The sequence below is a fragment of the Ictidomys tridecemlineatus genome, chromosome 1, assembly GCF_052094955.1.
Source record: "Ictidomys tridecemlineatus isolate mIctTri1 chromosome 1, mIctTri1.hap1, whole genome shotgun sequence".
Lineage (NCBI taxonomy): Eukaryota > Metazoa > Chordata > Mammalia > Rodentia > Sciuridae > Ictidomys > Ictidomys tridecemlineatus.
In genome coordinates, this window is record NC_135477.1 from 215,952,649 (window position 1) to 215,968,649 (window position 16,001).

The 16,001-nt window shown below is 39.1% G+C and overlaps 1 long non-coding RNA gene across 10 annotated transcripts in view; it reads right to left on the reverse strand.

The window, feature by feature from the left end:
- Positions 1 to 16,001, reverse strand: part of LOC110597590 (uncharacterized) — a 149,266-nt gene that overhangs the window by 92,893 nt on the left and 40,372 nt on the right. For 3 of the 10 annotated variants that reach the window (XR_013423432.1, XR_013423416.1, XR_013423430.1), the window contains exon 1: positions 9,699 to 10,836. The exons of 2 other annotated variants lie outside the window; for them this stretch is intronic. This is a non-coding gene — a long non-coding RNA (uncharacterized LOC110597590). Of the gene's footprint in view, positions 1 to 9,698; positions 13,960 to 16,001 lie in introns of those variants that run through there. 5 more of the 10 variants (XR_013423415.1, XR_013423435.1, XR_013423414.1 and 2 more) reach the window with 5 other exon arrangements.

Consider the following 16,001-nt stretch of genomic DNA (forward strand, 5'->3'; position numbering starts at 1 on the left):
TCCGTTTGTTCTGCAATGTCGCCATCATTTTGTTTTCAGCCTTTTTCTTTTATTTCAGCCATTCTAATAGGTGTATAAAGGTACTCAATTGTGGTTTTAGATTTCCTTTTAGGTATCTCATATAAGTGGAATCAGGCAATATTTTTCCTTCTGTAACCTAGCTTATGTCTCTTAGCATAATGTCTTTCGTTTATGCTGTTGATATAACATGATTGTCTTCTTTTTTAAGCCTGAAAAATATCCCGTAGTGTATTCCTACTATATTTTCTTTATCTGTCCATCTATTGATGGGCATTTATGTTGTTTCCAAACCTTGGCTATGTGAATAAAGCTGCAGCAAATATAGGGATATCAATATCTCTTTAAGATCCTGATTTCAAACCTTTTGGATATGTAAACCCAGAAGTGGGATTGCTAGGTAATCTATTATTTCTTTTTTTTAGTTTTTTGAAAAACCTCCATATTGTTTTCCATAACAGCTACACTATTTTGAAATCCTGCCAACAGTTTAAAATGGTCCCAACTCATCCACATCCTCACCAGCATTTGTTATCCCCTATCTTTTTTGGTAATGATCATCTGAATGAATATGAGGTGATATCCTATTATAGTTTTGATTTGTATTTTCCTTATGATTAGTGATATTGAATACTTTCATATACCTATTGGCTAATGAAAATGTCTGTTCAAATCTATTGCCCCTTTTTAATTGAGTTATTTGGGATTCTGTTTCTTTCGCTATTGGGTTGTAGGAGTTCCTCATATATTTTAGTTATTAATCCTTATTAAATATAAGGTTTGCAAATATTTTCTTCCATTTTGTAGGTTTCTTTTGTTTTGCAGAAGTTTTTGTTGTTGTTGTTGTTGTTGTTGTTTTTGTTTTATGTAGTCCCACTTGTCTATTTTAGCTTTTGTTGCTTGTGCTTTTAGGGATCATATTCAAGAAATCATTGCCAAGACCAACATCATGAAGTTTTTAATCCTATATGTTCTTTAGGAATTTTATAGTTTCAGGTCTTACTTTTAAGTCTTTGTATAATCGTGCAATTAATTTTTGTGTCTGATGTATGACAAGGGTTCAATTTTCTTCTTTTACATAAAAATATCCAGTTTTCCCAAAACATTAAAAAATTCATACATCATGACCAAGTAGGACTTATCCCTGGGATGCAAGGGTGGTTCAATATATGCAAATTAAATAATGTGATACATCATATTAACAGAATGAAGGATAAAACACACAATTATCTCAATAAATGCAGTAAAACTTCTGCAAAAAATCATAAAAACCATCAACAATGTAGGTATAGAAGGAATTTACCTCAAAAAATAAATGCCATATATAAAATCACACACTAATATCATAGTCACTGGTGAAAAATGAAAATGTTTCTAATATTAAGAATGAGGCAAGGATGCTCACTTTCCCATCTTTTTCTATTGAATGTGGGAATGAATATCCTAACCAGAGTAATGAGGCAATAAAAAGAAGTAAGAATCACCCAAATAGGAAAGGAAAAAGTAAAATTATCTCTGTTTGCAGATGTTGTGACCTTATATATAGAATATGTAAGACAAAGACTCCACAAAAAATAATAAAATATTAAAACTAGTAAATAAATCTAGTAAATGTGCAGAATAAGAAAACAACATTCAAAAACCAGTTACATCTCTATGCACTAGCAATAAACTTTTCAAAAACTAAATTAGCAATCCCATTTATAATAATAGCAAAACGTATAAAATACTTAGTAATAAGTATTTTAAAATTTAAAATTTAATAAGTATTTTAAAATCTACCAAACAAGAAAGAAATTTTAAAAGATGCAAATAAAAGGAAAGACATCTACATTCATGGATTGGAAGATTTAAAATTGTTAAGACAGCCACACTACCCAAAGATATCTATTTACAGAAAGCAGTTCTTATCAAAATCCCCATGTTGCCTGTTACGGTGTGGCACATGTCTGTAATCCCAGTGGCTCAGAAGGCTGAGACAGGAGGATCCCCAGGGTCTGTCTCTAAATAAAATACAAAATAGGGTTGGAGATGTGGATCAGTGGTCAAGTGCCACTGAGTTTAATCCCCAGTAACCCCCCCCCAAAAAAAATATGGCACTGACATGAAAACGTATTTATATATATGAACCAATAGAGCAAAATAGAGTCCAGAAGTAAACTAATGAATAAATTATCAACTGATCTGCACTATCAATGCCAAGAGTACACAACAGGGAAAGAATAATCTTTGTATAGATTTTTTTAAAAATCTGCATGCCTATACCTTCAAAAATTCTTGCAGGAATTTTGGTGGGAATTTTGTTACATATAGAGATCCATTTAATTAATCTTTTTAGAAGTTTTTTATTGAGTTTTTTTAGTCCAAGAAAAGGATATGTTTACTTACTTAGGTCTTTGTTGATTTCTTTTATTATCCTTTCATAGTTTTTGACAAATAGGCCCTGTGCAAGTTTTGTTATGTTTATAGACCAATATGTTACTTTTCAGAGATTTTAAGATATTTCTTTAAAATTTTGGTTTATATTTATAAATGACTAGTATATAAAATACAATTGATTTTTTGTGTTTGTCTTGTATCTTGAAACTTATTGATACTAGAAGTTGCTTGTTTATTTTTTATAAATTACTTGCACTTTTCTTCATAGACAAATATATTGCCAATGAATAGTTGCTGCCTTATTTCTTCCTGTCCAATCATATCTTTCTCTTGCCTTATTATTCTTGGTCATACTTCCAATACACTATTGAGTAGAAATAGTGAAGGTGGAGACTATTACTTTGTACCTTATCTGAGAAGAAAACATACAATCTTTTGGTATTAGTTATGCTGTTAGTTATGAGGTTTTTGTTGTGGTGGTGGTAGTCATCATCATTAACATTTGTTATTTTGAGGTAGTCTTCAATTTCTGGTTATCTGAGAGTTTTCATCATAAAGACATGTTAAATTTTATCACAAGATCTTTCTGGAACAAATGAAATAAATATGTGACTTGAGTTCTTTAGTGTCAGTATGGTATATTGTTCTTGGTCATCGTATAATTCTTTTTATATATATTGCTAGATTTGACTTGTTAAAATTTGTTGAAGAGTTTTTTGTGTCTGTGTTAATGCATGTTACCAATCTGAAGTTATTTTGTATTGTCTTTTTATTTGTGTTATTATTTTTGTGTTGCCTTTGTATTTTCACTTCTGGAATGCATCTTTGTAAAATGCAGATTCAGATAACATAATGTTTAGAGGAAAATTTATAGCATTAAATAATTACAGAAAGCATTTAATAATGCTAGAAAAGAATAAAAGCTTCAAATCAATTATCTAAACCTCTACCTTAAAAACTTTTTCTTTAAAAAAAGGTAAAATAATTGAAAGTATACAGAAAATAAGTACAAAGTTAATTAAATAAAACAGGATTTAATTGATATCAAGTTCATGCAGGTCTCATGAGTTAGTAAATGTTCCAACATATTCAATTTTCTGGAAGAGATTTTGTAGAGTTGGTCAAATTTCTTCTTTAAATGTTCTGGAGAATTAACCAGTGAAATCATTATAAACCCAGAAAATTTCTTTTTCAGAAGAATTTTAGCTACAAATTCAGTTTAACAGTTATATTACAATTTAGGTTATCTATTTCATCTTAGTGAGTTTGGGTAGTTGAACTTTTCAAGTGATTTGTACAGTTTTTTATTTGTTTGTTTGGTTTGGTTTGGTTTGGTTTGGTTTTTGATACCAAGGATTAAACCCAGGGGCACTTAGCCCCTGAGACACATCCCCAACGTTTTTTATACCTTATTTTGAGACAGGATCTAGCTAACTAAGTTACTTAAGGACTTACTAAGTTGCTAAGGCTGGCTTTGAACTTGCTGTCCTCCTGCTTCATCCTCCCAAGCCACTGGGATTACGAGCTTGTGCCATCACACCCAGCTTGCACAGTTCTTTTAATATGTTGGATTTACATGCAGAAAATTTTTTTCTAGTATTCCCTGGTGATTTTTTCAACTGCCTATAGGACCTATAGTAGTTACCTTCTCTTTCATTTCTTGGTATCCATAAGTGAATTTCTTTCTCTCTCTCTCTCTCTCTCTCTCTCTCTCTCTCTCTCTCTCTCTCTCTCTCTCTCTCCCCCCTTCCTTTCCCCCACCGCCTTTCTCTCTCCTTCTTTCTCCATCATTTTACTAGAGACTTACAAGTTTTAATGATTTTTGTAAAGAACTGATTTTTGGCTTTCTTTTTTCCCCTCTATTATTTTTCTGTTTTTCATTGATTTCTGCCCTTCATTGCTTCTTTTGTTCCCATGGCTGCCATTTAAGAAATTGCTTAGGAACTGGGGTGTAAGGAAACAGGGGAAAATATGAAAGAAATATGTGTTTTTGCATGATTTCTGAGTTAGGAGTCTCCTTTCCGACTCCTTGAACAAGCTTCTCTTTGGCTCTCTGCTCCCTGATGCCTACTTCTGGCCTTTCGGGCTGCACCGAGTTCAGGATGGGAGAGCACAAGGAGAAAAAGTGGTAAATTAACCCTAGTTTCTTGACACCCCAAATTCTGTTTTTTTCCTCAGTTTGCTCACTATTTACCTTTGAAGCCCTCATACAGTCTGTCCAGGTTCTATAGCTGCAGTCACTCAGAGCAACCAAAGTGTGTTTCTTCCCTAGAAGGTCATCTCAGCTTCCATCACCACCCCAGCTCCATCTCCCTGAGCTTGCCTTCCATCACCACAGCCTTCACCAACAGCCCATCTCCGTGAGTCCCATGAGAATCATCTGCATCAAGATAAATTTGAAAATGGGCACATCCAGGAGTAGAAAGATCCTAGCCATCTAAGAAGCTGTTTTTTGTTTTTTTTCCTTTTTCCTTCAGAGAGCAATTCCTGCTACATGAGAATTGGTAATTTGTTCCAAAGAATAGAATACTTAGGATTCCCAATGACTTTAATCTTGGGGCATCATGTTCAAATGTGGCCCAAGTTGTCTTGAAGGTCTTTGGAGGGTTTCCTGACAAGCCAAGACTAATGATTTGGGAGATGACTGGATTTTTCCCAAAGGAAAACTGAGGTTCCAGGATCATGCATGAACCCCATGGTCTTTTCTAACACTAGGTTAATTGATTCCACATTTCCAGTATTCTCAGAATTCAACGTCAACTTGAGCTGGGCCTCCATATCGTCATTAAGTATGGTACCAATTCTCCCAGTGCAGCTAGAAAGTAAAGCCACAGTTGGAATAGCCTTGCGGGCTCTATGGAGAGGTGAATAGCCTGACACTAAACAACGAACTCATCCTTTCCTATATGCCTGCCTGAGCCGAAGGAGACTTCTGTAACTATACAAGGGCCTGTCTTTATAATATATTTTAAAATTAAAATGAACATGGAAATGGGGAGGGTGGGTGGCTCAAATTGAATGGTCATTGTGAACCAGGCTGGTTATCTTACCATTTGTTATATAATAAAGAGGATCAGATAAACACAGGCCTAACCTCTGCCTCCATTGATAATGTAAATCATCCCTTGTATCATTTGTCTTTCCTTCGGGCTGGATACAAAAGGCATAGAAACGAACAATTCATGCCTAAACACCAGAGAGCTTGAAAGCATTGTACGTCAGATGTTTATTCTAGGTCATCATTAAGGGGTTGAGCGAATTTGCTTATAAACACCGGGGCTATTCATCAGTGGGGAGTAGGAGAGCCGGAGTGAATGCTGCAGTATGGAAACAGCTCTTTTAAAGACACATTGCAACTTTTCTGCCATGCACAGTAAGTTATATAGATAATTCTTTTTATAGGATATGAAATGTTGTCTCCTGAGCGGTGCAAAGCATAATATGCTCTAGAAACAATGCTTTCACTTTGTGCGAATGCCATTTTTCATTACCGGCTGAGTGGGAGCTTGCTAGAGATTGAAATGAAAGCAGAGTTGCCCCTCCCAAAGATGGTCAGGCACTTCCTGACACATGCAGCAAAGACCTTCATGGGAGCCCCAGGAGGTCCCCCCCAGCAGCTTCTCCCACAATAAAGTCTGCAGTGCCAAGCCCTTGAAGGATGTTCAATCTGTTCAGCCCATCCATTTCCACCGCCCTTGTGCTCAGCTGAGGGTTTTGTGGGTTGCTGTTGTTGTTTCTCCCACCCAGTCCAACCGAAGGCCACTAAAGAAAAAGTGCCAAGACAAACAGAACAAGAGCCTTGGGGACCTGGTAATGGGTACAGAGTGTGAGTGTGGTAATCATTCTTTTGATTTGTGCTCAGATATGTTTTCTATTTGCTTTCACACAGAATGCACATTTTCCCCCTGGATTGCAAATAATCTGAACCAGGGCAAAGCCATTACAAAGTGGCCTTTCAAGCATCATGTCTGTCTTGAAACCCAATGACGGATCAGACATTTAAATATGGAAAAGGGGAATTTGGGTAAATTGCATTGACATGGTTTAAAAAAAAATACTCTGAGAGTTGCTTAATCTTTGCTTTCTCTCTCTCTCTCTCTCTCTCTCTCTCCATTTAACTCTTTTTAAAAAGAATTTTGCGTTTTCCCTTTTAATTTGTTCCCATTTCAATGCTGGGGTTCTTTGTTTGTTTGTTTTTGTTTGGTTGGTTGGTTGATCGGTTTTGGGTGCTAGGAATTGAGTCCAGAGCCTTCCACATGCTAAGCATGGACTCTATCACTGAGTTACACCCCAGTTCAATGATTTGGTTTTATCCACAAAGGTAAAAATCAAAGAAATCATTTTTGCAGCATTCCTAACAAATAGAACAATAAAGGCAGATGAAGTGGAATTTTCAATGTTTCTGGTGACTGGGGATGACTGCCCTTTTTCTGAGACCACAGTTCCTGAAGTAATTGACATCTTCTTACCCACCCTCAGTATCTGCTGACCAGCCTTTTTGAAGTCAATCACAACAAAGAAAAAAGTACACTGGTGGAACGAGTGCTTCAGCTGACCGTCTGCCATCCCCACCCAGGAGACTGGGTGGAAGAGCTCAATTGGGAAATAAAGCTAATGTGCAAGGCCTCCTCTGGTAGAGCCCCTGACAGCCGTCAGGCAAAGCATCCACCATGGGCTCCGAGTCCTAGGTTAATGTCAAGTGCTGGTTTTTCTTTTAGTTACTCAAGGATCAAAGGAAAATTATTCAATAAAAAGGAACTTAAAGGGGACTTCTGGGCCCACACAAGCCTTAATCAAAAACACTTGTTCAAATGCAATTCTTTGACCTGCCTTTTCCTATTGTCTTTCTAGTTCTTACACACGTTTGTGATTAAAATCAGCATTTTCTTTCTCACAATTCAACGTTCCCTTTCCTTTCAGGTGACCAGAATTTCACAAGAATGACATGACAGTGTATTGCTAAGGAACTGAAGACTATGTCACAATTGAGCATCCTGATGAAGAACAGTGAATACTATTCAACAGATTGGATATTGAGCATAAATAAGTTGTGTGTATGTGAGTGTGTGTGTGTGTGTGTGTGTGTGTTAAAACTGATGAGAAAGCAAGCATGAGAGTGTTCCAACTGAGATGTGGATTATTAGCCACCTCTCCCCTAAGAACTACTCCAAGAACTTCCAGTTACCCCTAACTTGTAAGGATACCACTCATGCACTTGAACTGTTTCACTCCCTTTTTTCAGATCCTCGTGCCTTCATACATTTTGTCAAAGATTTATCTCGCTATGACCTTAGTCACATCCTCCTTTAAAAGGAGTCAAGCATAAACTTCACAAAGTCTCTAATATTTTAGTTGTGCAGCAGGGAGACTGGAACATGAAATTCCTCCCACTTGGAGCACACCCACATCAATGCTTCTCTCAAATCTATTTATCTTAGTCACGACCCAGAGCCTGAATAGAATGTGGTGAATGTTCCCTGTGTTCTGTGTGCCTGAGCACTGGGAAAAGTTAGAATTTATACAGTTGTAATTTCTAGGGAGAAGTTCAATAACTTCTTGGGGGTTTTGTTGTTGTTGTTGTTGTTGTTTCAATAGAATTCTCTAAGAAGCAGAACATTTCAAATGTGTCCTTTCTTTTTCTTTGGCACCGTTACAAAAGTTCTCTGTATCTCAGTTTGGTTCTCCCGTTATTTGTGATGCTGATTTTGTGATTGTTGGATTAAGAAAAATGAGGAAAATCTAAAGGTAGATGATCCCACAAATGAATGGTACACACACAATAATAGATAAGTACATGCCATGAATAGAAGAGGAAATGGATATATGCGGAAGAGGAAAGAGTGATCCTTTGAAAACTGAAGATAAGAGTTCAGCTACTTATATAGCAAAGTACAGGAAGATGTGATCTGAATTTGATTGAAGGGAAGTAAACTTCGGTGGTCAAATCCTTGGATGCTGGGCCAAGGTTTTGCTTGCACTCTGGCTGTATCTAATGCAGTGCAGGGCAATTCAGAGTAATGCATGTTTACTCTGCCTAATTGAGGAGGTTGGACACTAATGAGTTTTCTGAACACTGCAAAGAAGAATGTTGCATGTGAAAGGGAAACCAATGGGTACATGGAATTGAAAAAACAAAATATCCTGGGAACGTGGGGAAGTCCATTCTGATGAGCTAAGAGAAGTCCAAACAAAATAGATTTTAGAAAAAGGTGATGTGGTTAAAAGACACAAACTCACCCAAGCTAGAACTGAGCTATACATGTAGAGTTTGGCCCTGACCTCCCATAAATGATACATGCATGTGTTGACAAGCAAACCAACTCCCGGAATGTCACTAGATCCTGCCCATTATGAGTGCTACATAGAATTTCTGTGTTTACCCTGAAAATATAAAGACTACACACAATCAAAATAAAAAGCAAGAGGTACTTCAAAAAATTAAATTAAATTAAGAAAAAGTCTGTGCCCTTGGGGCATTCAGACAAGGCAATAAAAAAACATCAAAGAGACGGGATTGCATAAGCAAAGGGTTGGGAGTGCCTCTGGCCAAACACACTACAGAAGAGATGAGTAATCAGGGAAGGCCTCTGGGAAAGGGAGATGCTTGTCCTGAACCACAAAGCCTATGGGGATTCAAAAGGAAAGGCAAGAAAGTTGGAATAGCCCTGAGATGACTAGGAATATTCTAGTCTTCCATTGGTGTATAACAAACTACCTTAAACCTGGTGGTTTAACACATTGTGCTTTGCTCCCAATTTTTGTGTCTCAGTAATTCTGACAGGGCTTCACAGGTTGGTTTATCTTGGATCTGCAGGCTTCTGCTGGGGTTGGAGGGGACATTTCCAGCATGGCTTCTTCCAAGTTTGGTGCTTGGAGCCTGTGGTTGCGCTCTCTCTCTCTCTCTCTCTCTCTCTCTCTCTCTCTCTCTCTCTCTCTCTCTCTCCATTAAGGGTTCCAAGAGAGTGCTCCCAGGGGCACAAGCCAAAGTTGCAAGGGTTTCTATGACCTACACTTGGAAGATCCAAACATCACTTCTACTGCTTTCTAATGTTACAGCAGAACCCAGGGGCCAACGACATTCAAGGGAATGGGAGTTGGACTCTATCTAATCTCTCAATGGAAAAAAATGCGAAAAATGTGTAACCCACTTTAATCTACCACAGGGAGCAATGAACAAAGCAGAATGGTTTAAGTAAATGGTCAGTGCTGGAGAGCAGGGGCAATCATCAGAGCGAGAAACAGGGATGAGCACAGAGGCTTTGAAGGTGAGGCTGAGAGACTGAACACATCAGGAACAATACCTCTTTCTCCGGGCATGGTCTCTTGTGGAACTGCTCTCAGCCAGATGAAAGAGAGCAGCGTGATCTTCCAGAGTTCCCAGCCATCGGATTAGGTAGAACTGGACACTGCCCTTCCCACCGGAATCTTTCGGACAGCAGACTTTCCAGTCAAGGCGCATGTGGTTGTGAAGAACAGAAACTCATTCAAGCCAGTTTCAGGGAAATCAAGACCTATGCAGAAGTACAATGAACAAGCCTAAGAGCACCCCAAGAATAAGGGGAGCTGGGTCCCAGGAAGTTTGAGGAGCCTGATACCACAGAGCCCAGAACCAGGGGTCCTGTCAGGAGCCCGAGGTTTCCCACTCATTGCTAGCTTTGATCTCTTGTTTGTCATCTCAGACAAGCTTTCTCCACTGACTCATCAGAGCACAGACAGCTGGCAATGGCTGCCCCAGGCTTCCACGACCTTTGCTTTCTCTGTGACTGAATATGTCTTTCATTCCAAGCACCTGACATTATCTGCCGGCAGACTGTGTCTCCTGACTTGCATTCTGGAGAGGAGACATGCAAGTTGGATTAGACCAGTCCATGGTTCCCTTGCGTTTAATGTCCACTCAGGGTACGGTGAATGATGGCCGCAGAACAGGCTCAGATACTTAAAGAAAAGGACCATCGCCTAGCTCCTCCTGCCACCAGTTAGAGAGTGTAAGTGAGGAGCAATTCAAAAGAAAACTGTAGAATAGCTAAGTGGCAAGAAAGAGAGACCACATTAAAAATATGCCATCCCAGTACTGGAACTGGGATAAGGACGGAGCAGCTTTGTCCCCAAGACATTCTTCATTCACATTCCAGACCCCTTCCCTGATAGAGTCAGACCCATTTCCTATTGAACTTGTCCTGGCAGCCTTGATGTATGAAGCGGTAGAGTAATGGACAGTAATGGATAGTATCGAAGCATCCTTTCTTATCTGGCTCTCACAGAGGATTTTAATGCGTATGATAGTATTGGGGGGTACTGGCCTTCTCTTTCTACATTATTCTCCAGCATATATGTCCATACCCCCACGTCATGGGGGAAAGATGGATGGCATAAGTGTATGTGCCTTAGTAATTTCAATGAAAATTATCAATTTAAAAAATGAGTAAGAAAACAAATCCCAGTTGGAGAAAAGTATTAATGACACTTCACACGCCGCTAGAAAAAAATGCAAATCAGGATTTTCCCTTTCCCTAATTAGCAGGCATAAATCAGGATAAATTTTAAATGGATGAGAGCTCTTTCAACACCCAAGAAAGATATTGACCTCCTTACGGTAAAGGTAAGTATGAAGTACATTAAAATCACCATGTTCTCGGTAATCAAGTTTACCTCTACAATAACTTTGGACTATGACTCTCCTTCAGAAATGCTGTCTGCTCAAAATTCTCCAAACAGCAGCACTGAATGGAATTCTGCTTGGGTAGGAGAAATGTGGCCGGGCAGTCAAAATCAATTTGTTCCTGTGATTGACATCAGGGCCCTTGTGTCAGCCAAGCTCTCATACCATCTGTGCTCTGATTATGATCAATAGGTATTTGTGATATGCCCAGGAAATGTGCTGTTTGATTACTTTTACATGGAGAGGAGACAAAAATGTCTCAACCGCATGGGAGAGGAGACAAAATTGTTTCAACCTAGAGTCTCCTGATGTAGATGTAGAAGCTACTTGATGAATTATTAGAATATAGAGTTTGCACTGATAAACTTTTGAACTTTCATTGAACTTGTAGATTAAGAATAGGCAGTTTTTCCAAGAGGAAAATTCACCAGACAACCAACAATTTTTCTTTCACATATTTAAGCGAGATGTTCGATCTGGTAAGGAAATAATAGTAATTTATGTCTTTGATAATTGAGAAGGATTATAGTTCTATACACAGAAAAAGCAACTATCACCCAGGCCCTCTGAGTCACAAAGCCATTAAAGAAGACGTTTCCAGCTTAAGAGCTGATGAAACCTCCGGATTTGGAGGGTGGTATTTTCCAAGAGGGAGTTAAGACACAGAAAAGAAATCCCCACGTACTTGTAAAATTAGGGCCCCATCTCTGCCTTCCTTCCAAACAACCATGTTGATGCTTTTCAGACACAGCTTGATATCCCACTCTAAAAGCAAAGCATACATACAGAATTGCCTCTCTCTGTGCACCTAGCTCCCCTTCTGATCCTGCCACACCCGCACGCACATCACCCGCCATGACCCTCAGTGGGAAGCAACCCTCCAGCAGCAGAGACAAAGCTGCCTACTTCAATCTGCAGAGACCTATTGTTCCACAAACATCATTTGTCCTGTAATCTGTAGGAACTGCCTGGAGCAGATTAAAGGTTAAGAGGGAAGATTGCTAACCAGCTGGAAACATGTATTTGGTACTATCAACTCACTACAAGAAATTATTTTACTGATAAAACAGTGTCAGCTGAGATCCGATTCCTGGGAGACGGGATTCGCTAATTTTGTTGCTATGACACTGAATAGCTGGTATTAAGAATACACGCAGGTTTGTAGCTCTTTTGCTTGGTTGGTACAATGCACCAGAGACTTCAACTAAATGCTAGCCACTCTACAGCTTAGTTGCTCTTATACTAATGATCAATCCTATCACCTTCTTTCCAAGGTCTCTTCGCTATAATGCTCTTGCTTCTCTGGAATTCGGTTTGAGTCAGCCCTACGTTATTTTTAAGCGTGTGCCTTGCTATATGATTAAAAAGGAGGACACAATCCTATCACAATGTGTCAATAGCTGATGCTTACAGCATCACAGGTGTTCTAGTGTAAGGCTGGGAAACAGCCAATAAGAACAAGGAACACGGTCTCCAAGAGACTAGAGATGGAGCCAGCTCCATTTGGGGGACCCAAAGTAGGCTACCTTGATTGCAAGGAATGGAGATTTCTGGAAGTTTTCAAAAGTAATGAGGGTTAGAAGATGTTATTATTAGAATCTACAATCTGGGAGTGAAAAGGAACTTAGGTCTAGGATCCCATCATCAGGAACTTAGGTCCTAGGATCCCATTATTCACTCCATATATTCCTTTCATGGCATCTCTGCCACGTGGGCATAGTTGTCCTCCCCTCCCATCTCTACTGATTGGCTTACTTAAAGCCAAGTCTGTTTCATCATACCTGTGGTTTGCCTATGACCCCTCATGACCTGGACTCTGTCTACAGGTATTTTAGCTTTAGCTTTACTGCTAACTGCCTTATTTGAATTTTGTAAAATAAAGAGAGATAATTTAATTGTTCCTGATTAAATTTCATGAATCACTCTCAGCTTATTGGCCAGCCACCAGATGGGTTATTCTAGTGTTGATGACCCAACCAGGGATCTATTCTCTATAGTCAGAAAGATCAAGTCAAGGGGTATAAGTAAAACCACCTCTTCAGCAGCTCAATTTATAAAGGGTCTGGCAGGTGTTGTGAAGATTGGCCTGCCTGGTCCATGGTGTAACTAGACAAGGTTCCATGGAGGTGGTGACACTTGAGATGATCAGACAAGGAATCCAGAGATGGATAAGCAAAATATGGAGGAAAGGTGAAAACCAGAAATAGGGAAGTAGTCAAAAACCAGAAATAGGAATGTAGGGAGTCTATTTGAACTTTCATTTGGCTAGAATAGTACTTCTCAAACCATGTGTATGTGAATCACCTGGAGATCACCTGGAGAACTGGAAGAACTGCAAATTCCTATTCCTAGGTCCTCAGTGGGCCTGAAATTCTGCATCATTAACAAATTCCCAAATTACGCCCACATGCTGGGACATACATTGAGTAGTAGGGCTGGAACAAAGAATATGTCAAAGCCTTGAATGCCAGGCTAAGAAAGTGGCACGTACTCTACCTCAGTAAGAAAGAAGCAGCTCTGAGAAGATGACATAATTAAGGTGGTGTTAAAGGACAATTGATTTGTCGATGCTTTACAGGATAAATCAGAAGAGAATTGGAAGAACAGCCACTTAGCAATCCTAAAGGCCAGTTAGGAGGGATGATCACACTGTGAGAGAAAAAGAAGGGACATAGAAGAAGACATATAGAGCCAACTGAACATGCCTTCCCCCTCTCTGTACCCAGGCCTGCTGCAGATGACAAGAAGAGCCACTTCCTCAGGCTTCGTCTGCTGACATCTTTCCATGTCCCTTTGAGGGTGTCTGCTTTTCATTTCAAATCACATCTTAAGATATATCCTCTCTTTTACCTCTAACCCTTAATTTCATTCTCTCTGCCTAACTGCATTTGCTATTGTGTGCAACTTGCTGCATGATTTAACTATATTATAACCATGTAACTGTGTTATTTAGCTATTATTTCATTGTGTACCAGTAACCAAATTCAGTAACTATATTTGTTCTGCTGAGGAGTTTTGTAGCAAGCATATCTGAAGGGCACTAGGCAATGAAGTAAAGTCTATTACCGACTTTATCACCATCAGGAAAATGATCTGTTTGTTTGCAGTTCACTGAAGTACATAGCAAAGAAATTGAAAGAGAGCTTAGGGAGAGTCTAAGTGAAGTCCAGATATGGAGATAGATGGAAACTCTAAATACTATACTGTGTTCAAGATCCCCAAATAAAATAGCTAAGCTGATATGCAGCAGAGAAGTTTCCAGATCGTGTGTGGACGGGGAGAAAAAGGTAGGGAAGACAGACCCTGTCTTGGAATTCAGAATCTCTATTATTATCCAGCTTGCCCAATCTCTACTATACAGTTGAAACCAAGCCAAGGATAAGCTTGGCGTTAAATACAAATTCCCTCTGAAATTTTCTTAAGGTTAAAGGTTTGATATATCCTAAGATTATGGATATAAATGAAGAAATCTGTGCTTACCTACTGGATTGTTTGTGGCATTTTTGAGGTCAAACCCCTGATTGCTAAAATGGCTTTCCAAGGCTCCTGTGCATTAAATTGTTTATCCACCAAGCAGGACTTTTAATCCAATCCTTTTCCTTCTATTTGGATGGGATTTTGTGAACACATGTATGCTCATAACTCAGAAACGAAACCGTTGTTTCTGATCAAAACAAAACCCAAACAAAACAGCAATCATACCAGGTCCTGGCTAAATAAAAGAAAGAGAGAGAGACAGAAAGAAAAAGGAGCTGTCCAACCCTGGGGACTAGAGTTAGTTTGATTGCACAAGAACATAATCAGAGTCAGGAACACAATGGTGGAAACAGTCCCAAAGGAAATCAAGATTAAGATGCACACTTTGGCCTCTTCCTACAAGCTCCAACCTCCCAAGCCCACAGGTCATTTTGTTTGACAATGTCACATCGATTCACATTTTACAATGTGCTCTTAACTTCAGAATCTTAATGTGCTGGTTGGAATTAGCTGCATCTCTGGAAAAGAGTCTCATCTTCACTGTGTTTCCCTTTCTGGTTTGTCGGAGGCACCAGCAAGATGTCTTGTTACTCCACTGAATGAAAACCCAGGAAGAAATAAATTCTACATATATATATATATATATATATATATAATAAATGTACATGTATTCTATATACATACATACAAGTGTATGTGCTTATTTGTGTGTGTGTGTGTGTGTGTGTGTATATATATATATATATATATACACAAATATATATGTGTATGTATACATGCGTGCATGTGCTTATAGAGCTGCACATGTGGTGTCTCCTTACAGGACACTGCAAAACTGCATTCAAGAGCATATGGATTTCTGAAAAGCATCCCAAGATCAATAAGAAATGAGATTTCCCATGTGCAGTGAAGCGTCATGGGTCAGATGCTCTGTCCCATTCTTAGAAAGTAGAGTTGCCACCAGGAGGCTACTAGAAAGAAGGGGAAGGCTTCAGATGAGTGTGTGAACCTGTGGAAGTTAGTGGGCAGAGAAGGAAACTCGGACATTGTCAGGCCCTCAGCTCCATTCAATGGAGGGACTCAGGAGTCTGAGTCCTGATGATGGCAGGGGGCGGAGTGGGGTGGAGGGAGGAATAGCCTGCCATCTTGATAATCTCTGTTATCACAGGAATTTCCTCCAAGGACAATCAGGAAGGAGATCCCCCATTGCCACAAATTCTACATCCTGCTTCTTCTGTGACACCTTTTGTCAAACCCATCACACCAGAACCATCTTCATTTTAAGAAACATCCTTCTCAGAGAGGCTAAGTGACTGGTCTATGATCTCACAGCTGTTAAGAGTCTTCAACAGGGGGCTGGGGATGTGGCTCAAGCAGTAGCATGCTCACCTGGCATGCATGCAGCCCGGGTTCGATCCTCAGCAACACATACAAACAAAGATGTTGTGTCCCCCAAAAATTAAAAAAA